At 37.3% G+C, this 8,105-nt stretch overlaps 1 non-coding gene across 1 annotated transcript; it reads left to right on the top strand.

Moving 5' to 3' along the window:
• The first annotated feature begins 5,322 nt into the window (after window positions 1-5,322).
• LOC112760277 (small nucleolar RNA R71) lies at window positions 5,323-5,430 on the top strand. Its single transcript, XR_003180726.1, has one exon. It is a non-coding gene; the product is annotated as a small nucleolar RNA R71 (small nucleolar RNA).
• The last annotated feature ends 2,675 nt before the right edge of the window (window positions 5,431-8,105 follow it).

The raw sequence follows: 8,105 nt of genomic DNA, 5'->3' as shown, positions 1-8,105 counted from the left end.
ACGGTGATCCTCCAACACACAGCTTGCCATAGGAGGGACGTGCGTGCGTGAAGAAGAAGATAGGGAGAAAGCAGAGATTCAAAGGACAAAGCATCTCCAAAACTCCAACATATTCTCCATTACTGCATAACAAGTAACCTTTAATCCATGCTCTCTTGTTTATTCGCAATTCAACTGATAAATATAATTGACTTCCTGACTAAGAATTGCAAGATAACCATAGATTGCTCCAAACTAACAATCTCCGTGGGATTCGACCCTTACTCACGTAAGGTATTACTTGGACGACCCAGTGCACTTGCTGGTTAGTGGTACGAGTGTGAAAAGTGTGATTCACAATTCGTGCACCAAATATCTTAGAAGCGGAATAAGTTGAATTGAATAGAAAAACAGTAGTACTTTGCATTAATTCATGAGGAACAGCAGAGCTCCACAACTTAATCTATGGAGTGTAGAAACTCTACCGTTAAAAATACATAAGTGAAAGGTCCAGGCATGGCCGAGAGGCCAGCCCCCATGATCTAAGAACTAGGCATCCAAAGATGTTCCAAAGATCAAAAGATAATCTAAAGATGTCTAATACAATAGTAAAAAGTCCTATTTATACTATACTAGTTACTAGGGTTTACAGAAGTAAGTAATTGATGCATAAATCCACTTCCGGGGCCCACTTGGTGTGTGCTTGGGCTGAGCTTGAATGTTACACGTGCAGAGGCTCTTTCTGGAGTTGAACACCAGGTTGTAACGTATTTCTGGCGTTCAACTCTGGTTTGTGACGTGTTTCTGGCGTTTAACTCCAGACAACAGCGTAGAACTGGCGTTCAACGCCCTTTTACGTCATCTAAACTCGGCCAAAGTATGGACTATTATATATTTCTGGAAAGCCCTGGATGTCTACGTTCCAACGAAATTAAAAGCGCTCCATTTTGAGTTCTGTAGCTCCATAAAATTCACTTTGAGTGCAGAGAGGTCAGAATCCAACAGCATCAGCAGTCCTTCTTCTACCTCTGAATCTGATTTTTGCTCAAGTCCCTCGATTTCAGCCAGACAATACCTGAAATCACAGAAAAACACACAAACTCATAGTAAAGTCCAGAAATGTGAATTTAACATAAAAACTAATGAAAACATCCCTAAAAGTAACTAGATTCTACTAAAAACATACTAAAAACCATGCCAAAAAGCGTATAAATTATCCGCTCATCACAACACCAAACTTAAATTGTTGCTTGTCCCCAAGCAACCGAAAATCAAATAGGATAAAAAGAAGAGAATATAGTATAAATTCCAAACTATCAATGAAACATAGCTCCAATCAGATGAGCGGGACTTGTAGCTTTTTGCCTCTTGAATAGTTTTGGCATCTCACTTTATCCATTGAAGTTCAGAATGATTGGCGTCTATAGGAACTCAGAGTTCAGATAGTGTTATTGATTCTCCTAGTTCAGTATGATGATTCTTGAACACAGCTATTTTATGAGTCTTGGCCGTGGCCCTAAGCACTTTGTTTTCCAGTATTACCACCGGATACATAAATGCCATAGACACATAACTGGGTGAACCTTTTCAGATTGTGACTCAGCTTTGCTAAAGTCCCCAATTAGAGGTGTCCAGGGTTCTTAAGCACACTCTTCTTTTGCTTTGGACCTTGACTTTAACTGCTCAGTCTCATGTTTTCACTTGACACCTTCACACCACAAGCACATGGTTAGGGACAGCTTGGTTAGCCGCTTAGACCAGGATTTTATTCCTTTAGGCCCTCCTATCCACTAATGCTCAAAGCCTTGGGATCCTTTTTATTTACCCTTGCCTTTTTGTTTTAAGGGTTATTGGCTTTTTGCTCTTGCCTTTTGGTTTTAAGAGCTTTGGCTTTTTCTGCTTCCTTTTTCTCTTCTTTTTTTTTCGCTATTTTTTTCTCTTTTTTTTTTTTCTGCAAGCTTTGTTTTTTGCTACTTTTTCTTGCTTCAAGAATCATTTTTATGATTTTTCAGATTATCAAATAACATGTCTCCTTATCATCATTCTTTCAAGAGCCAACATATTTAACATTCTTAAACAACAACTTCAAAAGACATATGCACTGTTCAAGCATTCATTCAGAAAATAAAAAGCATTGTCACCACATCAATATAATTAAACTAAGTTCAAGGATAAATTCGAAACGCATGTACTTCTTGTTCTTTTGAATTAAAACAGTTTTCATTTAAGAGAGGTGATGGATTCATAGGACATTCATAACTTTAAGACAAAGTTACTAAATACTAAAGATCATGTAATGAAGACACAAACATGGATAAGCACTTAACATAGAGAAAATGAAAAACAGAGAATGTAAGAACAAGGAATGAGTCCACCTTAGTGATGGTGGCGTTTCCTTCTTGAGGAACCAAGGATGTCCTTGAGCTCTTCTATGTCTCTTCCTTGTCTTTGTTGCTCCTTCCTCATTGCTTTTTGATCTTCTCTTATTTCATGAAGGATGATGGAGTGCTCTTGATGTTCCACCCTTAATTGTCCCATGTTGGAACTTAATTCTCCTAGGGAGGTGTTGATTTGCTCCCAAAAATTCTGTGGAGGAAAGTGCATCCCTTGAGGTATCTCAGGGGTTTCTTGATGATGAGCTTCTTCATGTGACTGTTGAGATCCATGAATGTTCTCTCTTGTTTGCTCCATCCTTTTCTTAGTGATGGGCTTGTGAGATGAATCTTTCCATCTCCCATGGCTCAGAGGTGGAAGCAATTATCTTCCCTTTCCTCTTCTTGAGGTTTCTCTGGCCTTAGGTGCCATTAATGGTAATGGAAAAACAAAAAGCTTATGCTTTTACCACACCAAACTTAGAATATTGCTCGCCCTCGAGCAAGAGAAGAAAGAATAGATGAAGAAGAAGAAGATATGGAGGAGATGGAGGGATGTGTGTATTTGGTCATATGGGTGGGATTGGGTGGGAAAGAGATTTTGAATTTTTAAGGTAGGTGGGGTGTATGGATGTGAGTGGTAAAGTAGTGATAGGGAAGAGAGATTGAGGTGATTGGTGAAGAGTTTTGGGGAAGAGTGTTTATGGGATGGTGTGAAAGAGGGTTGAGAAGAAGTGAGTAGAGGTAGGTGGGGATCCTGTGGAGTCCACAGATCCTGAGGTGTTCAAGGATTTACAACCTTGCACCAAATTAGGCATGCAAAATGCCCTTGCACACAACTCTGTGCGTTCAGCGCCAGATTGGTGCTTGTTCTGGGCGTTGAACGCCCATTTGTGGCCCATTTCTGGCGTTGAACACCAGAACCATGCTTGTTCTGGGCGTTCAGTGCCAGCTCTTCTCCAGGGTGTAATTCTGGCGTTCAAACACCCAGATGCTGCCAATTTTGGGCGTTCAGCGCTAGAACCATGCTCTGTTCTGGCGTTGAACGCCAGCCAGATGCTTCTTACTGGCGTTTAAACGCCAGTAAGGTCTTCTTCTAGGGTGTGATTTTTCTTCTGCTGTTTTTGATTCTGTTCTTAATTTTTTGATTTATTTTGTGACTCCACATGATCATGTACCTTTAAAGACATATAACTAATAAAATATAATTAAATAAAAATTGGGTTGCCTCCCAACAAGCGCTTCTTTAATGTCAATAGCTTGACAGTGGGCTCTCATGGAGCCTCACAGATGTTCAGAGCATTGTTGAGACTTCCCAACACCAAACTTAGAGTTTGGATATGGGAGTTCAACACCAAACTTAGAGTTTGGTTGTAGCCTCGCAACACCAAACTTAAAGTTTGACTGTAGGGGCTCTGGTTGACTCTGCTTTGAGAGAAGCTTCTTATGCTTCCTCTCCATGTTTACAGAGGGATGACCTTGAGTTGTAAACACAAGGGAGTCCTCATTCAATTGAAGGACTAATTCACCTCTGTCAACATCAATCACAGCTCTTGCTGTGGCTAGGAAAGGTCTTCCAAGGATGATGGATTCATCCTCATCCTTCCCAGTATCAAGGATTATGAAATCAGCAGGGATGTGCCTTCAACCTTTACTAACACGTCCTCTACTTGTCCATAAGCCTGTTTTCTTGAATTGTCTGCCATCTCTAATGAGATTTTTGCAGCTTGCACCCCATAGATTCCCAGTTTCTCTATTACAGAGAGGGGCATAAGGTTTATCCCTGAACCAAGGTCACACAGAGCCTTTTCAAAGATCATGTTGCCTATGCTGCAAGGTATTACGAACTTTCCAGGATCCTGTTTCTTCTGAGGCAATGTCAGTTGATCCAAATCACTTAGTTCATTGGTGAGCACGGGAGGTTCATCTTCCAAGTCTCAATACCAAATAACTTGGCATTCAGCTTCATGATTGCACCAAGAAACTTGGCAGCTTGCTCTTCAGTAACATCCTCATTCTCTTCAGAAAAGGAATACTCATCAGAGCTCATGAATGGCATAAGGAGGTTCAATGGAATTTCTATGTTCTCTAGATGAGTCTCAGATTCCTTTGGTTCCTCAGAGAGAAACTCCTTATTGATCACTGGACGTCCCAGGAGGTCTTCCTCCTTGGGATTCACGTCCTCTCCCTCCCTTACAGGTTCGGCCATGGTAATTAATTCAATGGCCTTGCACTCTCCTTTTGGATTCTCTTCTGTATTGCTTGGGAGAGTACTAGGAGGGATTTTAGTGATCCTTTTACTCAGCTGGCCCACTTGTGCTTCCAAATTTCTAATGGAGGATCTTGTTTCATTCATGAAACTCATAGTGGCCTTAGATAGATCAGAGACTAAATTTGCCAAGCTAGATCGATTCTGCTCAGAATTCTCTGTCTGTTGCTGAGTGGATGATGGAAAAAGTTTACTATTGTTAAACCTATTTCTTCCACCATTATTAAAGCCTTGTTGAGGCTTTTGTTGATCCTTCCATGAGAGATTTGGGTGATTTCTCCATGAGGGGTTATAGGTGTTTCCATAAGGTTCACCCATGTAATTCACCTCTGCCATTGCAGGGTTTCCAGGATCATAAGCTTCTTCTTCAGAAGATGCCTCTTGAGTACTGTTGGATGCAGCTTGCATTCCATTCAGACTCTGAGAAATCATATTGACTTGCTGAGTCAATATTTTATTCTGAGCCAATATAGCATTCAGAGTATCAATTTCAAGAACTCCCTTCTTCATAGGCGTCCCATTATTCACAGGATTCCTTTCAGAAGTGTACATGAACTGGTTATTAGCAACCATGTCAATGAGTTCCTGAGCTTCTGCAGGCGTTTTCTTTAGGTGAATGGATCTACCTGCAGAAGTATCCAATAACATTTTAGCTAATTCCGACAGACCATCATAGAATATATCCAGGATGGTCCATTCTGAAAGCATGTCAGAAGGACACTTTTTGGTCAGTCCTTTGTATCTCTCCCAAGCTTCATAGAGGGATTCACCTTCTTTCTGTCTGAAGGTCTGAACATCCACTCTAAGCTTACTCAGCTTTTGAGGAGGAAAGAACTTGGCTAAGAAAGCCTTGACCAGCTTATCCCAAGAGTTCAGGCTATCCTTAGGTTGACAGTCCAACCATACTCTAGCTCTGTCTTTTATAGCAAAAGGGAAAAACATGAGCCTGTAGACTTCAGGATCTACTCCATTAGTCTTAACAGTATCACATATCTGCAAGAATTCAGTTAAGAACTGAAAAGGATCTTCAGATGGAAGTCCATGAAACTTGCAGTTCTGCTGCATCAGAGAAACTAATTGAGGTTTAAGCTCAAAACTGTTTGCTCCAATAACAGGAATGGAGATGCTTCTTCCATGTAAATTGGAATTAGGTGCAGTAAAGTCACCAAGCATCCTCCTTGCATTATTATTATTTTCGGCTGCCATCTCCTCTTCCTGTTGGAAAATTTCTGAAAGGTGCTTGCTGGATTGTTGTAATTTAGCTTCTCTTAGTTTCCTCTTCAGAGTCCTTTCAGGTTCTGGATCTGCTTCAACAAGAATATTCTTGTCCTTGCTCCTGCTCATATGAAAAAGAGGGAACAGAAAAATAATAATAATAGGGATCCTTTTTACCACAGTATAGAGGTCCTTGTGTGGGTAGATGAATAAATAAATAGAAGGAAATGAGAGAGAAAGAGAATTTTCGAAAATTATTTTTGAAAAAATGGTTAGTGATTTTCGAAAATAGTTTTTGAAAAAGGTTAGTAATTTTCGAAAATTAAAATCAGAAATTAAAATAATTAGTTAATTAAAAAGAAATTTTGAAAAAGAGGGGGATATTTTCAAAAATTAGAGAGAGAGAGTTAGTTAGGGAGTTTTGAAAAAGATATGAAACAAACAAAAAGTTAGTTAGTTAGTTGAAACAAATTCGAAAATCAATTTTGAAAAGATAAGAAGATAAGAAGTTAGAAAAGATATTTGAAAATCAAATTTTTGAAAAAAGATAAGATAAGAAGATATTTTTGAAAAGATATGATTGAAATTAGTTTTGAAAAAGATTTGATTTTTAAAATCACAATTAATGACTTGATTCACAAGAAATCATAAGATATGATTCTAGAACTTAAAGTTTGAATCTTTCTTAACAAGCAAGTAACAAACTTGAAATTTTTAAATCAAAACATTAATTGATGATATTATTTTCGAAAATATGATGTAAAATTAAGAAAAAAATTTTTGAAAAATATTTTTAAAATTTTTGAAAATAAATAAGAAAAATGAAAAAGATTTGATTTTTGAAAAAGATTTTGAAAAAGATAAGCTTTTTAAATTGAAAATTTGATTTGACTCATAAAAACAACTAGATTGTAAAAATTTTTGAAAAAGTCAAATCTAATTTTCGAAATTTTAAGAGAGAAAAAGGGGAAGATATTTTTTTGATTTTTGAATTTTTAATGATGAGAGGGAAAAACATGAAAAAGACTCAATGCATGAAAATTTTGGATCAAAACAATGAATGCATGCAAGAATGCTATGAATGTCAAGATGAACACCAAGAACACTTTGAATGTCAAGATGAACATCAAGAACTTATTTTTGAAAAATTTTTTATGCAAAGAAAACATGCAAGACACCAAACTTAAAAATTTTTCATGTATAGACACTATGAATGCAAGAATGCATATGAAAAACAAGAAAAGACACAAAACATGAAAACATCAAGATCAAACAAGAAGACTTACCAAGAACAACTTGAAGATCATGAAGAACACTATGAATGCATGAATTTTTCGAAAAATGCAAGATGAATATGCAATTGATACCAAACTTTCAACTTGACTCAAGACTCAAACAAGAAACATGAAATATTTTTTATTTTTATGATTTTATTAAAATTTTTTGGATTTTTCGAAAATTAATGTGAAAAAGAAAAATAAGGATTCCAAAATTTTTAATGTGAATTCTAGGAATCTTGTGCTCTTTAGTCTAAAGCTCCAATCTGAGGGTTAGGCATGGCTTAATAGCCTGCCAAGCTTTAGTATGTAACTCAGACATGACATGCCTAACATTCCCTATCCAAAAGAATTAGACATGACTTTACAGCCAGCCAGGCTTCAACATGCTTCATGAAACACTAGAATTCATTCTTAAAAATTCTGAAGAAAAATATATTTTTGAAAACATTTTTATTTTAAATTTTTTTTTCGAAAACAAAGGAGAAATTTTTGAAAGATTTTTTTTAAAAAATTTTTGAAAATAAAACAAAAAGAAAATTACCTAATCTGAGCAACAAGATGAACCGTCAGTTGTCCAAACTTGAACAATCCCCGGCAACGGCGCCAAAAACTTGGTGCACGAAATTGTGATCTCAGGCAACGGCGCTAAAAACTCTGTACGCACGTCTTAATAAATTGTTTTTCATTCACAACTTCGATACAACTAACCAGCAAGTGCACTGGGTCGTCCAAGTAATAAACCTTACGTGAGTAAGGGTCGATCCCATGGAGATTGTTGGTATGAAGCAAGCTATGGTCACCTTGTAAATCTCAGTCAGGCGGATATCAAAAGGTTATGGAGTTTTCGAAATTAAATAATAAGTAAACATAAAATAAGGATAGAAACACTTATGTATATCATTGGTGAGAATTTCAGATAAGTGTATAGAGATGCTTTCGTTCCTCTGAACCTCTGCTTTCCTACTGTCTTCATCCAATCAGTCTTACTCC

This window comes from Arachis hypogaea, chromosome 16, assembly GCF_003086295.3.
Source record: "Arachis hypogaea cultivar Tifrunner chromosome 16, arahy.Tifrunner.gnm2.J5K5, whole genome shotgun sequence".
NCBI classification, from domain to species: Eukaryota; Viridiplantae; Streptophyta; class Magnoliopsida; order Fabales; family Fabaceae; genus Arachis; species Arachis hypogaea.
The sequence above is the reverse complement of the archived record's forward strand: the minus strand, read 5'-3'. Positions and strand labels throughout refer to the sequence as shown.